General features: G+C 45.6%; 1 long non-coding RNA gene across 1 annotated transcript in view; it reads right to left on the bottom strand.

Annotated features, from left to right (window-relative positions):
- LOC110402153 overlaps positions 1 to 20,688 on the bottom strand; it is a 185,504-nt gene that overhangs the window by 30,166 nt on the left and 134,650 nt on the right. Inside the window, exons 11-12 of the long non-coding RNA XR_002440930.1 lie at positions 1,832 to 19,365; positions 94 to 333 (exon numbers count right to left, since the gene is read on the bottom strand). This is a non-coding gene — a long non-coding RNA (uncharacterized LOC110402153). The remainder of the gene's footprint in view (positions 1 to 93; positions 334 to 1,831; positions 19,366 to 20,688) is intronic.

Below are 20,688 nucleotides of genomic sequence, written 5' to 3'. Positions count from 1 at the left end.
TTTTTTCCTCTCCTTTCCCCAAGACCCTTGGCAATCTTTCAGGGAGATATATTGTATGACACCACTTGTGCCTGAAAATTGAGCTGTACTTACCCTGGCCTGCCGTTCAGGATTTAAGCTCCTGAAAAATTGCAGATGAAGAATCACATCTCAGCAAGAAAGCCGGCCTTCCTGCAGACTGCTCACACTGCCCAGGCTCCCTTTCCCTTGCAGTTTCTTGGGGAACAAAGGATGCCCCCACTCTCCAGCCACGCAAACTGAGAACTGCTGTTGCTTCAGAGCCCTGAATCTCAGACTGTGACCTCGGTGTTTGTGCAGCTCATCCTCTGAGGGCTGAAAAATTGAGAAAAGGATCATCATTATCTGCAGATACACTTCACATCTCAGTACTGAAGCAAAGGGGGATCAAAGAAAAATCAGCCAGTCCATTCAGCCTCCGATAACACAGATACAACTGCAGCTGGAAACTGGGCATACAGTTTCAAGGCAAAAAATGTTTTTGTTGTTTTAACCGACAAAACCAACCAGCAAGGGCTGAAATAGTTAACTTGTTGCAGGAACCAGTCCTTCTTTCCATTGAAAGTTAAAAATACATGCAGAGATGGTATTGCTACAGATATGTTTGATATAAATTTTTCTCTTATGAGTAAGAAAAAGGCTCCATTTTACAGCAGAGCTGCACTGTGTACAAATGTGTCAGTATTATTTTTGGCTATTGACATTTCCGAAATGTTAACAATTTCGGAAGGTGAAGAGAGAAAGCTGTTGTTCTTTGTAAGCAAAAAAAAAAAAAATAAAAAATAAAATTCAGAGTAAATGTGACTGAAATTCTGCTCTAGCAGAAAGTACCTGCCAGGAGACAATCCTGACAAATTAAAACGCTGTTCTATTATAATAAAATTATATAGAAACAAGTACAGCACAGTACTGAGCATCAGTTGCAATTCCTTTCACATCAGAAGGAGACGCGTAAGTGCAGGACATAAACTTCAGTTGCCTAATAGCTACAATTATGAATCTGGAGCATCTACTTTGAAATAAGCATTAACCTAAAAGGTATTTTCGAGGACTGAGGTGATCATATTTTAAACACCACTCTTCCGTAATTTCATTAATTATTCAAGAAAACAAGTCATATTTTCTTGCTAATTTTAACACAGACCTTAAATATTTGCAAATCAGGCCTATGAAACCATGCAGGCAGATCGAGGGGGCGAGGAGGAGGATAGCCAGCAGCGGGGGCTTTATGCTGTCAGGCAAATAATCTCCTGGCCGTGAGCCCGGAGTCAGCTCGTTCTGGTATTGAGCTCCACATCACAGCACTTCCCAGCCAGCTGGTAATTTAGGCTTTACTTTATCCGAAGGAAGATTAAAGGCTCCCATAATGGGCGAGCCATCAGCTTGAAATATTGTCATGGACTAGATTTTCAGGTTGTTTATATTTATATAAATACATATTCCCCAAATAAACTGCTCTGCCAGAGCAGAGAAGAGAATTGAGGGGAGCAGGATATAGGTCAATACAACTGTGAAGGTCTGGCAAGGTTAAGAGGGAAGGGTGCTCTGTCTTTCCTGGGAACTGGAGGCAGGTGCTGCTCTGCAGGGAAGGCAGGCGCCCAGCAAAGCTGAAAGCAGCAGATCCCCACGCCATGCAGCCGGGCACAGCACGTCCCCGCGCCACGCAGCCGGGCTGTGGGGTCCTTGCTGCAGGAGCTGTGGGTATCCAGAAGGACCCACTAACAAAGCATGAGCTGACGGCTGCTGAATTCTTTGGTCTCGGCGCAGAGACTTTTGGAAGCTGTAATTCTGAAAGATAATGCTGCATGCCTACCCTGCTCTCTCACTTCTGCAGGCAGCAGGTACCGGACTGTGACAAGGATGCGGCCTGGGCAGACGTTCCCCTTGGTCCCTAACGTCTGTATGTGAACATCAGCCTTTCTGCAAAGCAACGTGCAGTTAGCGAGTCTGACAGGCAAAAAGCCTCTTCCTCCTTGGCTTTACAAAATCATGAAAATGTGATGGGTTCATTCCTCCCTTCAGTTCCCGGGCATGGCTCCAACACCAGTGACACCCAGGATGGCTCAGACCAACAAGGCTGCCTGGCAATGAACAAATCCTCCCGTGCAGAAACATTCACACCTTTTTTTTTTTTTCCCCTCCACACTTTAGATTGAAATAAGACCTTTCAAAGTCTTAAGAAGTCTCGAAGTCCAAAGAGAAGACAGCAGAAATAGTAGCAGCAACACTACAAGATTAGGCATTGCTCTGGGTTACAGACACTGGAGCCACTGGTCTCGTGCCAGGGTCCTAACACCCATGAGAAACCTCTGGGCCTGCGCTGTTCAGCTTCACAGGGATCATCAAAATCTCCTCCTGCAACCAGGGGATTTGGAAAGCAGACTGGGAAGCAGAAGGCTTCCCTTCATCCTCTGCTCAAATGTAAAGCATCCCGACTTCCCTATCCTCTCTTCTACTTATTTTCCCCAACAACCAGTCCTGTCTGCACAACAGTTCGTAAGGAACATTTTACTACGCCTGAAAACGTCATCAGTACAGGGTACATGCATGTACTCAGGGACTGCACAGTTCTGCACAAGTGGAGCCCACTTGCACCAAAGCCTTCCAGGCACCTCCCTGAGAAGGCTGCTTTCTGCAGCACTGTGCTTTAGCTGGGGCAGGACAGCCTTGAAGACGGCCAGCGAGTCCCCATGGCTGCAGGAGCACTCACCCACACACACCTGACACTGAGGATCTTATGACTCCAAGTACAACTTCAGCAAATTCAATTTCTGAAACAACACCAAGTGCAAAGCCACCGAAGGTGAGGGGTGAGGAACGGTTGTTAGAGTTTTCTAAGCACAGAGGCTGAAGACCTTTCTGGAGGCCAACTTTTACCGACAGCAATCACCAGCATTTCTTATAGATTGGCTCCTTTTCAGTGGCAGGGTCACATTTTCAATTAAAGCTTTTTTTTGTTTTTGTTTTTGTTTTTAATATTTCTTTTTATGTTTGCTTTGCTTTCCCAGGTGTCAGCCATGCGTGTTTGAAGCTGGCTACAGTTATGGTGATGCAGATGGAAGAACATCATCAACTCCAATATACAATTAGTGCTATAAACTATTTTCAAAAGGGAAAGTTATGCCTGTATATTTTATTTTAGCTCACATAAATATAATAGAAATAGAATAGCCTATATAATAGAAAATACGCCATACACTTACTGTAGCCATAAAACTAATCCCCACTGAGTTGGTGAGCTTTGATTTCAAGTGTTCTTCTATCCAACTGTATCGAGTCCTAAACTATCACAGATACCACAAGCAAATAACAGGGACGTGTAATCTTGTAGGTGGTTGGGGCTTCCTGTTTGTGTGTGCATATAGATACATTCATAGATATATAAATATATACGAATGGTACTGAGATGTTGCTAAGAGTGGCTTTTCCTGGGCACCTACTCATGCAAGTGTTTTGGAGTAGGGGAATGAAGTGCCAAAGAGAAGAACTGCTGGCACCGCTGAAGCGTGGGTTGGATATTAATGAGAGCAGAAACAAATGAGAACAGATCAAAGCTAGTTTGTTTGTTGGGTGGTGGGTGGTTTTTTTTTCCCCCTCTGATGTGAAAATTGTTTTTTTGGTGATAATATATATATATATATATATATTCACAAATTCTGAAAAATTATTGCAAAGCAGTATCTTAGTCCTTACTTCCATAGGTTTCCTGTACAATAAAGTGAAACCAGTGTTTGCCCAGGTGTTAACGTCTGTATTAGTGCATACATCACCAACAGTGTAATTCCATTAACAACAAAATGATAGTTTCTGATTTGAATAAGGTAATAACAAATTGCCTAGCAGACAAGATAGGCACCTCTTTGTGAAAAGAATGATGAGAAGAAAGTATAGAAAATACAGAAAATAAAAACTAGGGTAAGGAGGAGAACCAGAATTACTTTAAGGTAGATCTACCTTAGATCAGCTTCATGTACAACTTCACAAATGTCTCTGTGCTGGGAGCAGGCTGGAAAGCAGGTCAGCAAGAGGACCTGTACACAAAGCTTCTCCAAGTACCCCTACAATGCACATGCATCGTGTTCTCAGCTTTCCTAAGGTGAAATATCTTCAGTTCTTGTCTTCAGTATCAAACCCTGTGCTGGCTGAGCCATGGTCCCTTACCCGGGATGGGATTTGCACCTCTTTGATCATGCCAAGTGCTTCACAATGTTGAGCAGCAGAAATCACATTTCAAAATGTGATTCTCCCACGAGAATTCTCTTTTTTCCATTCTAAAATTCACCTCCTTTTCCCGAGTCACTGGGAAATTCTGCTCTACGTGCAATGCAGATTTCTGCATCATCAACTGTTTAATATTATCGCTGCTTACCACCAGCATCCTCAGACCCTCTTTGCATCCAAGGACGTGCCATTTGCAGAGCTTAACGCTGAGAACAGTGTGCCACAGACTCATCTTAAATGTATTTCTGCTTTGTGCTGCTAATATTGATTTTTTTTCTCCCTTTCCCCTGGACTCCCTCTGCAATATTTCTTTTTTTTCCCCCTTGTGAACAGGCAACAGAAATCATAGATCAAAGTTCTGTTATACATAAAATTGGTCTCTGGAAAAGCTCGACTTTTCCATTATAATTGCATCTGCAAACAGAATGTTATAAGAAACAAACATCACCCGGAGCCCATGGGCTCCAAACATTTTTCTTGCTTGGATTTCCCTCCTTTGCAGAAGCCTGGAAAAACAACAACAACAACAAAGCCAACAGTTTTTCTTGTTCCATTTCTTTCAGTAAGTAAAAATAGATTATACAACCTAATGTTCGCACTTCAGTCGCTTGGAGAAAAAACAGGTTATCCACCATGAAAATCCTTGTTAAGTACTTTGGGGAGGATTCAAAGAGTTCCATTTTGAATACACACTGAAAGGAAATTTTGAATAACGTCTTGAATCTGAAATAGCTCTATTTCTTGAAATACTCAAAGATAGATCGTTTTGAATATTTGTCATCCAAATCACTAAAATCTTCCCAAAATAAATATTAATACTTATATAAACTTATCCACAACCACCCAGCATACGGTTACCAGCCACAGACACAGATGAGAAGTTGGGCAGGTAGAACCATTCACTAATTCTGCAAGGAAGTTTGTTTTCCAAGGACAAAGAGACGGAAAATATCCTCTTAATCTCCAGATTTTATACACCGACCCCGTACAATGACCTGCAAAAGCTACCTGTGGATCGCAGGAGAACTTGAGGGGAGAGGTGGGGAAAAGGGATGAGGACATTCTTTGGAGGCTTTAGACTGATTATAAGGTGAGCTTGGCTCCATTGGATGCCCCTTTGGGTTCCAACCCATCATCACTGAAAACCACCCTCACAAAATAATTTGTTTCCCATGGATGGCAGATTTCTTCTTACCCTCAAGCTGTTGGGGTATGGAAGCCGCGAAGTTGGTTCCTCACAGCTATAGCAGCTATTCCAGACGTTGTGGAAGCCATTCAGCATTTCCCTGCAGCTAGAGAAATTGTTCTCCAGATGATTTTGGGCTCTGTGAAGCTTCCTTACAGAGCAGAACTCTTGCCTGGAAAAGGCGCCCTTCTTCCAGACAATACCTGACCCCTGGGGCACGATGGCTTTCACAGATCCAGTGGCACTCCCACTCCCTTGGCACTGCAGTTGTCAGACAGCTGTCTTACATTCCGGTTCTTCATCCAGCACAAGAGAACCTGATCCTTTCCAGCACTTCAAGCAGCCTGAGAAATACCTGAAATCCCAACAGGATATATGGAGTGATCTCCCTGCTGTCCACACATCCAGAGCCTCACGTCTGCCTCCCAGCCTCCACTTGCTAAGTTGGTTGCCCTAGTCAAACACTCCACATTATCTGGAGTTTCTTCTTATTTTTACCCCAAACACGTGTCATATGTCTCAAGCTCATTTTTAAGTCCAATCCTCTTCTATAAAAAGGCCTGATTTCCCCTGAATGAGGTGCTACTTCGCATTTAAGTTCATATAGAGACTCTGCAGCTTGCCACTGGGCGTACAGACAGGGTAACGCCATGCCTACCACGAGCCACGTGAAAGGAAAACTGAAAACGAAGCAGCAGCAGAAGGCAGCAGCAAGGTGATGAGCAAATGGAGAGTTGCTCATACAAGAAGATCCTACAGGTGAGTGAAATCAAGGCCAGCAGCATGGTCAATAGTTCTGTGTAATAAATACATCATTGCTATGATCGGAGAGAGAAGAATTGTACTTAGGTAGAAAATCCAGGTTAACATAGATGGCCACGAATATAAAGACCAAAAAGTAACAGACAGCAAATGTTTGGGACACACGCCTGGCCAGGACTTGGGGCCCAGACAGACAGTTTGTAGGACGTGCATGGAGCCGCGTGGTAGGGGCAGCTGGGGCTGCCTGTGACCAGGCAGACACACACGGTGACCTTGCTGCTTCTCCCTCCGGAGCTCTGGCACAGCCTTCCTGCTCCCTTTTAAATTCCTCAGAACTGACAGGTTTCTCCTAACACGTAGCTGCTGACGAAGTGGCAGGATCGTGACAATAACCTGCCTTGTCAGGATACGTCTGACCTGCTGCATCGCTCTGACAGGAGCAAGCAGCTGTGCCCGTCAGAGCCCACGTCCCTCGGCCGCAGGAGCAGTGGGTGCTGCACGGAGCAGAGCGGAGGAGGAACACAGGCACCCAGCACCACCTGCATCCGCCTGGAGTGACAGAAGCTGTCTGCTCTGCTTGTTCTGCTGCTGCACGACATCTCCACAGGAAACTGGGGAAAGACGTTGCTTTTCCTTAGCCATAGAGCAAGCTGGGGCTTAAGAAGTTTTGCAGAGAGGTGCGCTCAGGTGGCTGCTGTTGGGTTTGCTCCTGTTAATCCAGAGCTGCAGCATGCACGATGCCAAAGAGCCGCTGTCACACGTCCTGGGCACGGATGTCACTTTGCACTTCGAAGCTCCCATCTCTGAGTGAGTTGATATCCACCAGGTTACGCTTCTTCTCCAAACACAAAGAATTTTGCCGAGAGTATTTGTCAAACAGTCTAAACTATTCTCTTCCACACTTGAGCTTGAAGTTTGAGTTGGTAAAATTAATAATCCTTGAAATAAATATTTCACCTAGGAAGGCCACCTGCAGAGCACCCCAGTTTTGCAGGTGTTCTGGGGGGCAACATCAGTCTCCTGACTTTTAAGGCATTAAATATCCCAAATATCACCCTACTGCGTCTGCATGCTATTTATACCGTTACATCTCTCCCGCTGTCTTCTTAATTCTGACTTTGACAGCAGAAGAAAGGATCACTTCGTTTTGCCAAGGTTTTTGATCTGTGCTGACAACTCTATCTTTGCAGAGTGCTGATGCCTATTCTGCCCAGGAATCAGGCGGTATTACTGTAAAACCTCCCGTCACCAAGCTCCGCTTTGATGGATGACCAAAGTAGCTGCATTTCTATTCAAAGGTAAGCAGGAAATGTATGAGAAATTACTCGAGAGAAAGTGAGAAAATAATGTGCAGTTCCAAATAGCATGACAAAGCGATCTGCTTAAGCTCAGCACTTAGCTAGCTGGGAGCGAGAGGGAAAAAGCCCCTCATCCATATTTCAATAGCTGGTCTCGTCACCACCTGACAGGCCATTTCTATGGTGAGAGGAGATCGTTGTATCATCAACCACGGGCTGCATCCTGCCCTCAGCTACACCTGGTGCTCCTTGGCTTCTTGGGGCCCCATAGTGAAACAGTCTGCACTGTGCTCCTGGTTCAGGAGTGCTGCAAGGGTCTGCTTCTCCTGCTAAAAAGGGAAATTATGTGGCCAACAGATCTTCCCAGACCAATAATTACAACAGATTCCATTAACAAGGCACGAAAATCTTAAGGAAAAGAAATGGTAATGGATGTATAAATAATTACAGAGTTATCACCTTAACAAACGTAAGAAACAGGGAAATAAGATTCAAACAAGTTTGCAAACTCCAGAAAATGACAAGATAAGTAGTAAGCCAAGTCAGTTTGTCCTGAGCAAGCCCTGCCAAACGAGCCTGGCCTTCCAATGGAGAGCAGAGCTGCTCAGAGGGAAGCTAAGTGCCACTTATCTTGATTTTAGCAACGATCGAGGCTGGCTTACGAGACTTCCTCCTGAATAGCCACATAAATGAACTGCGCTGGGTGAAAAATGGGTGAGGTCTTTCTGGTCAGTGATCTGCAGCAGGGAAGGCTGCACTGAGCGTGGCGATGGATGGGCTAGGTTCAGCTCGACTCCATCAGTCTGTCAGGTGTGCAGACAACAGGGCAGAGCACACTCCGTTTGTGTTGATAGCAGTGAAACTTTGTGTTATTCAAGATAGGGGGATTAGAGTGCATAAGAACTTTGAGAAAAGGGACTGGGAGAACGGATGGTGCAGGAAGCCACGTATTATGAAACACAGCCCTCTTTCCCCACAGAAGCTCCAATGAAACAACTGCTATGCTCAGATCAGGCTTGAACTGCCTGTTCTTTGGAGTCTGGAAAGTTCCAAATCGGCAAACCAAAAATAATTGCATCTTTGATACCAAGAATCAGACTGTTCTTGTAAGTGCTAGGTAAACTCTCAATTTTATTGATTTATTATGCTTGCTGATCTTGCCATAGTGAACAGAGCCTCAGATATTATATAAAGGCATGAAAGTGATATTTAATGTTCTTACACCTGTGTATAAGCACAAAATTCACTGTGATAATCAGGTACATAGAAATATTAACATCTTGGTTGCATAAGAGTGCACTAAGCTCAAGTAAAACAAGTCTGATAAGGACACGGACACTGAAGACCTTCTGTGTCCTTAAACAAGGCTGTAGAACTGTTTTGAATTGCCAGTTAGGAATTTACTTTAAAGCATCAACATTGCTTAGCCTGCAAAATCCTCCTGTGTAATTAGGAGTTAAATTCAACTACCCTCAGCAACAGCGGAAAAGTACTGAGAAAACCCATACCTGTATATACTACAGGCTTTTAATTCCTTTTTTATTCCAGTCCAAATGACTATATTCTATTACCAGAGGAATATCAAGACAGAAAATAAATGCAGAGGGACTCTCACAAGTAGGCAGCTGTTCAAGAAAACAGTTTAACAAAAATAGCTACTGTGCAGCTTGGATATCCTCCAGAGCTGAGCTGGAAAGCTTCACGTGCACCCAATTTAAGGAAAAGGGAAGACTTCCACCCACCATCTCCTTTGGGACCACGCTTTTTCTTTGCTCTCCCATTCTTCAGTGACCTCCATAAGCCAGTTACACACACAGCCTTCCACTCTCAAGGAGAGTGAATAGCAGAAGGATCTTCAAAGAAGTTTAACACAAGTCAGAGGCATTTTCAGCTAGCAGATAATAAAATGCATGCAACTTACTAGCTCCAGATAACACCAAGGTATTACTGGATTCAAAAGTGATTCAGGGAGATTTGGGGAGGATTGGTCCGCTGATGACTGTTAAATCCAATGGCCAAGAAACTCCCATGCAGCTGACTGCTGAAAGCTGAAAATAAAAGCTACAGGAAGGATGACCCTTTCAAACTAATACTCATGTTGTGCCTTAGTTACCTGCATCCAAGCAGTCACTGGACTTCCCTCAGTATTTAATACATGATCAGCATTCCTCGGGCAAAGAGGAGCCCTCTCAGGCGATAGCTTTCCTGCTGGATTTTCCTTCTATGTTCTCCTGCAGGAGTGCTCAGTGTCCACATGATGCTTCACCCCCATTTATGGGGGCATGTTATTTCTGCCCTGCTCCTTTGCCCTTCAGCAGAGTCCTCAACCTCAGGTACCTCTCCCTGCACAGATCACTCTCACAGTCAGAGCATGGTGTCACCTATTTTGCTTGTGGCAGGAGGAATGGTATATCACAGCAGCTCCTGGTTCTTGCTCAGAAGAGCCTTCGCTGCTGTTAGCTGCATTCGCTTTTCACCTGAAGAGATACGGTTTCCACCTGGTCCAAATTAGAACAACTCAGCTGTAGAGCCAAAAGAGAAGGAACTGCTTTTGCCCAACTCAAAGGCATTTCAGAGTTTCCCTGGGACTGAATTCCTCCCTCATTACCCACATGGTCCAACCACAACCCTCACCTCTACATGTGGGAATGCTCCTGTGCCTGCAGGGCTGAACACAGGCTCTTAAAAGCCTTGTGCCTGAGCCATGACTGGAACTACTTTGCAGTACCAAACCTCTACAGATTCCATAGTGCCCCACTATTCCCACTCTGGACAGTATCATCTGGAACTGAAACCACACATTTCCCAGTCAAAACAATGCAAGCCCATCATTCAGCCACTGGGAAACAGAGCAAAAGCCACAGGAATAAGTAATCTATGTTTTGTACATAGATAACAAAATCCAGTCCAAAAGAATAAGAAGTAACGAATCTGAATAACCCATACCATAAGACAGGTTTTTTAGGCAGCAACACAAGACTGCTGGCATCAGAAGGGGAACAAGGCAGCCCAACAGGCTGCAGATCACCAGCCATGCATTTTCCATCTCCGGAGGCAGTAACTGATAACACTGCTTTGGTTGCACTACAGGTGCTTGTGTTATAAATCTCAGTTCAATAGTTTGGCAAACTTGACTGAGCCTCAAGCTGTGGTTGTGCACAGCAGGCATCTGAGCATCTCCACGCTCATTGCCATGCATTTACCATCAGTCTATCTTCTTGTCCATGATTCCCTGCAAGACAAGGCACAGCAGCTCCAAGGCTGCTCTGGAAGGTCAGCTTTGTACAGACAGCAAGGTGAGCACCTGCTGTGTGAGTGCCTGAGCTCCCACCCACGTCAGCTGTGTGGTGTTGGGGAGCTACTACACCCAGATGCTTTTAATTGATGTGTGATCAGCATTCTCTACCAAATGCACCAAGGAGCATCTGTCTGTGACCATCCCCAAGCAAACAGAAGCATTAGCTGGTGCAAAGTTGTAAGTCATAGCAAAATGTGACTTCATCTATTGTTAGCTGGTAAGAGCTAGGCATTTCTTTTCTGGATGTCAGAATGCCATTCTGCTGAATGAGGCTGTCTGCACGTAAAAGCTAAAAGCAATGGCAACCTACGAGCCCAGTAGGTACAGCCTGAATTGCATATTCATAATTTGCTCTGCTGAATGCAGCTTCACTCAAGGATTTCCATAACAAGTTATTGCTTTTGCACAGATTTTTACAGTCTGTCCATTTTGACATCTCAAGCAATCTACCAAAACACCACTTGGAAGAGCTAATACAGATGGCTTATCTAAAAAACCCCAACTCTGTCAAACGACCCAATTTCCAGAGCTGCACCAGATGAAATAAGGAACAGTTTAGAGCTGGTCTTCTCCAACCTGACCGAATTTATGATTCTGTGACAGCCTCTGACCTTGCTGTGCTGCACGCAGCCAGCTGGGGACAGGCATGGAGCCCCACTGCTCCCTCAGGGCTCAGTGAGACTGAGGCACCCCCAGTGCACAGCCCCATGCTGAGACAGGCACAGGGCATCGATCCATTCTGCCACTGCCACCACGACATGCACAGTGCCTGCACTCACCTGCAGGCCATGAGATTCATTGCCCTTTGGTTGCTATTGACTGCATTTCCCCATTTTTTCCTTTCCCGAGATGCTGCTGCAGCTCCCGTGGGCAGCAGCCGTGCACTGAGCTCGCAGCCGACAGACGCACCCTGAGCCATCTGCGCCGAGCAGTTTGTGTGCAAAGCACGGCTACCTTCTGTTTGCTACCTTCAGAAATGAAACGGCACGATGCAGGAACAATCAGAGGGAAATGTTGCTGTCATCTTCACTGGTACCCTCAGCTTCATGGCCTCCTGAATGTGAATTAGCGTCATAAGCAGTTTATTCATTCACGGCAATCTGTTCATTTATTTTCAAGAGATTGGGTAGCTCCAGGAAGCCTCATCTGATTTTTCTTTTCCTCCCTAAGCTCTGACTACAAAATATACTTTATTTTTCTCAGATCACTGCTGCTTCCATTCTGCTGGGCTGAGATGCGAGAGAGTCCTGGGCTCAGAAATGGAGAGGGGGAACGCTTGGGATTGACGCTTGGACTTGAAGATCCTAAAGGTCTTTCCCAACCTTAACGACCGTCAGTGAAGAGCACTGCAGCCACAGCAGCCACCAGCTCTCAGCCCAGGGCTGGCAGGGAGCTGAGGGCAGGACGCAACGAGCTCCGTGCCTGGGAGAGGGACAGGGAACTTCATCCTTGGGAACAAGCTGCAATGGGAACACTGATGAGGATCTCTTGGGAAAAGAAGCTTCGCTGAGAAGCTCCCATTGCCTCCTGATTTCCACAGCTGAGCAGCACTGTTTGCTTTCTGCAGCCAGAGCCGGATCACAGCCTCATTTACTGAAAAATTTTGCTTTGAAAAACGAAAAGCACAAAGCGATATAAAGCTTTCCAAAGCACAAATAAATGTTTGTTTCACAGAATGAACATCGTCCAAGTCAGGGATCGGGGCAGTTTTTTTTGCTGGATTGTTCTCTTTTTCCGGAGTTCTGGAAAAGAACTCTCATTAGCACAAATGTGAAAAGGTACCACAAACGAATGGCAAGGCAGCAGAATTACATTCCAGGCACACTTGCGAGTAGCACAACATTTGTCTTTGTGCAGGAAGCCAGAGCTGAGCTCGCCAACATCCAAGTTTCAGCGGAATCCTATTGTACAGCATTAGCAGGGTGAAGCGGTGCTGCAGCACAGCGCCTGCCTTCTGCAAACCGTTCTATTCCTTCCCCATTAGCTTGGCCCTTGTGCCACAGACTTTGCACAGCAAAAGCCCTCATTAAATCTGTCCTTGTCTTCTGCTTCATTTTTTTTTAAATCCTCCTTGCAGGAGCTCAGAGGGGTTGCACGGCACCACGGGAAATACACTATAGGTTGGTTTGTCCAGCACTAAATGTGAGTGCTACAGAGCAGAGCTCTGGCAGGAGGCTCAGCTGTGCTGCTTTTGAAAGCAGCATCCTCTGTGGTCATCTAATACTGCAGCAGTGGCCTCCAAAGCACATCATTCTGTTTCCAAAATGCAAGGTGTTATTTGTACAGATAAGACAGTTCTTTACTGTTCTTTCTCTCCTGTGACTTTATTATCAGGCAGACAGTATGAAAATGTGCAGCAGCATTTAACGTAATATTTTTGAATAGACATTTCAGGTCTAGCTTACACGGTTTGATCCATTAATCACACAGAGCTCTGAGTCCAGAAATAACAGAAAAAGCCCGTGTAGTTACAGGTTACTAGGGTAAATTGGTTTTCATAATGGCTTTACTCATTTCGGTCATGTTTTCCCGAGACCAGTCTGGCCAACTATTATTTTCCACTGTCTCTTTCATCTAGTAATTCTAGCAGACCAAACTGGATATTCCCCATGACTCCAAAGTGTCCTTGATGGATTTTTAGAAGTGCTTTTGATTTCACAGTTACTGAAGAAAATACAAACGTCTGATGAAAATACCCACGTTCACTTCCAAGTCCAGGAACTTCCAATTTGTTGCTGTCAAGGATTAGTTTTCTGTGAAAAAAAAGTTGCTACCCTATGACATATCAGAGAGATTATAGCACCATTCCGTATTGCCCACAGCACGGGGAGCCAGTAATACATAGCCAAATCTATCAGCTTTTAAGATACTAAATAGCTAACCATTTGTCCAGACCATCAGCTCGTGTTGAACATCTGACTTCTGCCTTCAACTCTAACGGATTCTATCCGTAGATTATTCGAGTATTAACGCCAAAAGCTGATATTAAAACTAAGAGTATCAGAAATGTAATGCGCGAGATTTAAAGTGAGAGTCTTGTAGAAATAAGATTATTCTTGTCTAGAAACACAGACCACAAGCCCTCTGACATCATTTCCAACATGAGGCAGCAAAACGTGTTTGAAGGAATAAAGAACAGATCAGAAATAACCCAGGAGCAAACGCTGAATCCACAGCAAAGATTGCAAGTAGCTCTGCTGGAAATAACAAAGATGAACGGGACGTGTGTGAGGGAGAGGGGGAAGGACCAGAAGAAAAGTAGCAGAAAGAGAATCAGGAAAGAACAAAGAAAGGGTTTGCAGGTTCCCTTGCCTTTGTCGTGGCTGCTAGGACAGCCTCAGGGGACAGTGGGATAGGCTGGAACTGAAATGCTGATCGTCAAGGTCCTGTCTAAGGCCCTAACACATTTGCCAGCCACTCCATAGATGCAGATGAAGGTTAACAAGCTCCTATAAACATTTTGCTTATCCAGTTCATGAAGAGTTGCCAAAAAGTTAGATTTTTGCAGTAAATACTGCATATCCTCATCTTGTTGGTGCAATGGCAGCAGTCTTTCAAAGTGACACACTTTGTCCAGCACGTAAATAAAATAATAACGGTAAAGCTTTTATGTTTTCTTTGAAAAAAAAAAAAAAGGAGTTTTTACAAAATGATTTTCTCAAAATATAAGAAAGGTTACAATGGAAAGAACAGCCTCTTCCATTTCCACATTACCATGGCTCATCTTTGTCCCCAAGGATGTGCAGTGAGAAGCACAGTACCCACATCTGTTGAGTTTTGTTGTTAGAGCAATTAGTGCTTGTGTCAAGCACCAAAGTGTGCTGTGAGGTGGGCAGTACTGTGTACCAGCACTACCGCAAGTATCCTGAACTTCTTTCTGTACTACAGACTTTCTTGGCCTGGTTCGATTATTGAAGAAATTCATTTTTAGCATTCAGCTCCATTTGATGTCACCAGGATGAGAGCCAGAAGCCCAAACTTTCAGATTATATTTGGGTGACAGATGTGTAAAAGAGCAAATTTGAGTCCTCCCCAGTTATTAAAGGGAGTATTACAAAATGTTCGCGATGAACATTGTTCAGATTGTCTTGTACCCTTCTCTGGCTGCCATTCAGCTGCTCTGCCAAAAAACTCCTCCCCCATTGCAAGCAGCCTGCCGAATTATCAGGCTGGGAGTGAAAACATTTCATGGCTTGTGCTAACCTTGGGAGTGGATGCCACTGCACCCGGACACCTCGTCCACACATCAGCTACCTGGGATCCTGCCTTCCCCTCTCGTCCTCATGAGGAATTTCATGGAGACCCAGTGCCATTCTGAGGTTCAGGGACCCGATGGGTTGGCACCAGCAGGGGCTCCAGCAGCAGGGCTGCCTGTGGTGCCAAGAGGCAGAGGGGGTGGATGAAAATAGGTTTCTGGGCTCCAGACACACCTAACAGCCTGGGTGCTCTCAGGATACTCTTTACAATGCAACGACAATTATCCTTCATGCTGCCCGGCTTTGTTGCTCTCTCTTGTAACGACCCAAACTACAGCTTCTTTGTTCACAGAATCTGCTGATCTCAAGCACTGCTGGAGTAGAAGGCAGCTGTTAATTAGTGACAAGTTGCACGTGCCACCGACTCCGTGTCCTTTCACCAGGCACAAATTCCATACCCACAGCCGGCAATGCTGCGCAGTGCAGACTTTGCTACAGTGACAGAGATTACAGTGCTGGCGTTTTCTCTCCTGCTCAGCTATATTAGCTGAGTAACCTTTGCAGACAAAGTCACTTAAAGTGTCAGTCAGCCAGGCGGGTGCACAGAGCTCTGCTTTCAGCTGTCCCTCAGCCAGTCTGTGGCAGATGTGGGGCTCTGTTGAATGCTGCAAACAAGGAAAGGTCACGAGCTGCTCAGAAGTGATCCTCCAGGCCTCCATTAGGTTAGAAAAGCATATCCTTAGCTCAAATACAAGTATATCAAGCAAAGGGTAATAGGAACTTATCAGCCAGAGAGCTGTCAGTAGTACTTAATTTCTGAGTTACTTTAATTTTTTTAAATTATAATCATCACCAGTAATCTTTGAATTAAGCTAGGGAGCACTTTCTGGGCATTGAGTTATAACTTCTTTAAAAGTAGGAAGCACTGTAATATAGAAATCATACCCTGAGAATCTGCACTCGGAGGTTACCATCCACTTTGGCAAGCCTTGCTGCTGAGAGACTCTGCTCAGTTAGGGAGGCCGGCAGGGAGCTGCACAGGGGCACATCATGGAGAAACCCAGTGATGGAGAGCACAGTCAGCCCTGGGCAGAGCTGGGAGCAGCTGGCTCTGTGTGGACTTAGCAGAGGCAGAGCAGACACTAGCACTTGTTCTCAGGAGCACAAGCAGCCAGCTCTGCAGGGAAGCGTTCATGGCAGGAGAGGCTGCAGAGCTCTGATTCTTGTTTCCGTGACTGCTCCACCTTTTAAAGGAAAGTTCTTAGAGCCCACTCGTGCTGTCTGGGAGCCTCACATCTTAAGACACTCTCTCTATGGCCAAAGCTCTCTTTGGGATGATGTAAGCCTGCAAACTGCACAGCAGGCAAGGCTGTGGACCAACAGATTCAGCTGCTGCTGGTGACAAGTCATCAGAACACCTCTGCTTGACACCTGGGGATGAGCACAGTGAGGCAGGGAGCCCAACACTGCTCTCTGCAGCAAGGGCAGTGAGAGCTCTGAGCCCCTCCTTAACAGCCACTCCAATTACCCCCATTACCCTCTGCTTCTCATGGTGCATGGGCTTCCCACATAGTCCCTTGTTTGCATCACCTCAATGCAGTATTTAAAACAACACACGGCCAAGACAAAATTAGTTCAAAGTAGCTTTGATTTCACCCAGCCTCATCTGGCCCAGGCAGTGCTGTGGTGCCTTAGCACTGCGGCCATGCCTTGGTACTGCAGCACACACCATCACAATGAGGTGCAGTTGGCCAGCAATCACCAGGGTCTATGGAGGACGAGACACAAGCAGCAGCTCCACATGGGTACTGTTTTCTAGTAAGAATCTACTGCCTTCGGGGCTCATTTTGTCTAGAATACATAACCTCATGGACTGAGGTTATTAGCTTGCAGCATTAATTAGAAATACAGACAGCAATTAAAAGTGGAACATGGTAAGGAATAATGGACCAGCCTTCAGCTGGCTGGGCACTTCCACCAGGGATAGCCAAGAGTGAAAGGGACAGGGAGCAAAGCAAGTAGCATTCACAGCAAAGGCCATGAATCTTCACAATTCTAAGCTATAAAAGATACAAAGGAGCTGTTCAGACTCACCAAGAGAAATTATGCCCTGGTTCAAGCATAGCAGAGGCTCACCAGAAAGGATCACAGGGAGGGTCCTAGGGAGCACAGCCAGCAGCCCAGGTGCACCAACTTCATAGAAACAGAAGCAAGAACAGAAAACAGTGGCTGGACAGTGACAGCAGCCAAAGGCAGAACTGAGTCATGCTGCTTCCCACAAGTCAAGGTGCAGCAGCAGCAACAACAACAACAGAAAACAAGAACACTTCTTTGTCACACAGATCAACAGCAGTTTATCTTGTTGTGCCTCCAAGATGCTACAGCTTTATATTGGCTTTGGCAGTTCCATGCTAGAGAGCAAGACCCTGTGACAATCACCTTCTGCAGTATGACTAAAGCACCAACTTAACCCAAAGGAACAGCTTTGTGCTTCAAATTAATGGTGACCTTTGCCAGGTGGTCCCCATCAGAGATTCCATAGTTCACACCTACTTTGGCATTTCCTCATTAAAATACTTTAAAGAGATCAGAGCACTATTATTCTGAAACACCAGGCAGAAGATACAACCTTATTTTGTTGGGTTCTGGGCAGATCTGTGTCAGAAATAAAGCACTGGTCTAAAGGTCAGGTTCACAGGGTCAGAAACTCATGGCTGATATTTTCATCTCAGCACTTTAGAAACCATCTGTCTACTCTCTGATCATTCAAATCTGCTTGCTTTCCAACCCTACTTAGAGCAGAGCTGGCTGGTTTCATCCCAGCCTGAAGCTGCATCTCCCCCCCAGGGCAGAGCTGTGCCTCTGCTCTAACAGAGCCAGTAGCAATAGCACAGCAGAATTGCTGTTGTACAAGGAAGATCCCCAAATCTCCTTTTCTGCTGCAATTTTTTTAGCTTACCCTTTTTATTAACACACAAACACTCCTTTTCCATTCTGTATTTCTCTCCTTGTCATTGGTAATGGGTGGTGAGCTTCCTTCTGTTAGGTCTGTGGCAGAATGTCTAAAATAATTCCTCCCTCTTCCTACCTGGAGCATGGGCTTGGGAAGCTGAGTGCTTTCAGCTTTAAAAATAACACCCAGCTGCTGCACAGCATTTCCAGGAGCAGCCCTGGAAGAGAGCGTTCTGTTTATCTGCAAAACCCAAAACGTTTCAGGTTTCCAGCCAACATTCTAATTTCCCAAGAAAAATAATCATTTTACTTTTTTCGCATGGTGGGCTATAAATATTTTAACACACGACAAATAATGCTATAAAGTTATCTATCGTTCAAAAATAAAAGTAGAAATAAATATGCAGTGGAAAAAGAAAACGTAAGGTCTGTACAGCTGTAGCTTTGCAAAATACAGTTGTGAGGAGGAAAAATCTTAGCTCAGAGCTCATATATTAGCTCCAGAGAGGTGGCAGTGCCCCGTCCCAGCAGACAACCAAGGTCAGGGGATGGGCTCTGAGCACCTGGTGGAGCTATGGGTGTCCCTGTGCATTGCAGGGAATGCGACCAGGCAGTCATTAAGGGTCCGTTCCAACTCAAACTATTTGGTGATTCAATGACCTAACGATACTCTGTGCTGGTGTGGCTTCATCCAGTTTGGGGCCGGACAATAACAGAAGGACACAAAGCCAGGAGAGAGCATCCAAAGGAGGGCTATGAAAATGGTGAAGGGCAAGAGAGCAAGATATATGGGTGGCTGAAGTCTCTTGGTTTGTCTAGTCCAGAGCAGAGGAGGCTGAGGTGAGGCCTCATGGCAGCCTGCAGCTCCTCATGGTGGCCCATAGTTCCTCATGGCGGCCCATAGTTCCTCATGGCGGCCCATAGTTCCTCATGGCGGCCTGCAGCTCTTCATGGCAGCCCATAGTTCCTCATGGCAGCCTGCAGCTCTTCATGGCGGCCCATAGTTCCTCATGGCAGCCTGCAGCTCCAACATAGGGTTCAGGTGGTGCTGCGTGATCCTTGTAGGTCCCTTCCAACTCAGGACCTTCTACAGTCCTGCGATACGACAAATGGAATGCAGCGCTGAAGCAGATGTCGTTAACAGTGTAAAGGAAAGACAAAAAGATATAACAATCTTTGAAACTGAAAAAGGGTATAAACATTCCAGTGAGGCTTTTATAGCCAGATAGACACTTGAGGGAGCAAAGCACATCCCACTGATTTTCTGCGGGAGCTGTTTGTTGTGCCTTTGATCAGCACCACTGCCGGAGATGCTGCGCCTGTCGGGGCCGTTGGATTCTGCTGTTGGGTCATCCTGGGGGAAACGCAGCCAACCACATGAGGACAAGAAATCCTCCCCAGCACGTGCTGCCTGACGGAGCCTGCAGTTAGAGCCTGCATGAACAGGGAACGGGGATGAAATGTAGATGTCACTCCCCGTGATTTGACGGGGAGGACTTTTTCAAGTATTACCGTGTTTTGTTTAGATTAACTTATCTCTGTTCTCCCACAGAAACCCACAGGGCTGAAGGGAGGCAAGAAGGAAACCAAGTAAATAAATAAACAAGAAAACAAATAAATAAATGGAAGATGATTAAGTCTTTAAATTCGGATTTCACCGAGAGCAAAAACAAAAGGAAGTTTTAAATGTTGTTATGCCCTAACAGCTCCAGTAAAGCAAATAAAATATTTTAAAATCCATATTATTTGAGTGGCTGTGGTTGTAAAGGAGAACACTCATGGAAAAAGCCTTGGGTGCAGCAAGGAGGCTGCAGCCATTGCCTCAGCCATGCAGGGAAGGGGGGCAGCCCCAGAGCCCCACTTGGCCTCTGGGAGCCCAGGGAATCCCAGTGCCCCCGTGCACAGCCACCTCAGGCTGGGGCATGGAGAGGGGTCAACAGCAAGATGGCATCATGGGAGCAGATGGGATGCTGGCAGAGCACTCAGTGCATGTTTTTATGCACATAACCAGACGTGTTATATGCAAAATACATCTGTGTACATATCCACACACACATAGGTTGGAGGGTTTGTGCACAAATCCTGTATGTTAATAATGCACCAATGCACTGATACTTGGATGGATCAACCGGCAAGAGTGGATACATCATCTTTACAGACAGTGATGATTCTTCTGTCAAAAATTATGTTAAACTGATCTAAGCTTATTTTCACCACATTGCTCTCCTCATATGCATCGATAGACTGCTCGGCAGCACGTGGTGTCAGTGCAGTGCCAGTGCCCAGATGCCTCTATGGATTTGAAGGCAATAAACACAACAAAGTCTGAAGTGATGTAAACAAAGGCAGACTACAATATATGCATAATGACTGTAGCTTTGATTTAAGCTAAACGAGTGACTTATCTTCTGGTACTTGCTATCCTCTAAGCCTTTTTTCTGCTGACAGTAGACCCACTCTTCTCATACACTGGATTCCTTATGTCAATAGCATTAACTTTGCCTCTTCTTCCCCAGACAGTCAGAGGTTGGTGCTCAGTCTGCTGGCAGGTTGGGAAATCCCCCTGCAGCAGAGAGACTGAGAAGTGCATCCTATCTTCAGGGATCATTTCAAGCAATAGGGAACACACATCACCTTGCTCATGATGATACAATGGCTTGATTTGTCTTCTTTCTGCTCTAGGCTTGCCTGCCTGCTGCTCCCAGGCACTGGACCTTGTTGTACCTCTGCCTGATCAATTTAAGAGCCCTTCTGCTA

This window comes from Numida meleagris, chromosome 6, assembly GCF_002078875.1.
Source record: "Numida meleagris isolate 19003 breed g44 Domestic line chromosome 6, NumMel1.0, whole genome shotgun sequence".
NCBI lineage: Eukaryota > Metazoa > Chordata > Aves > Galliformes > Numididae > Numida > Numida meleagris.
The sequence above is the reverse complement of the archived record's forward strand: the minus strand, read 5'-3'. Positions and strand labels throughout refer to the sequence as shown.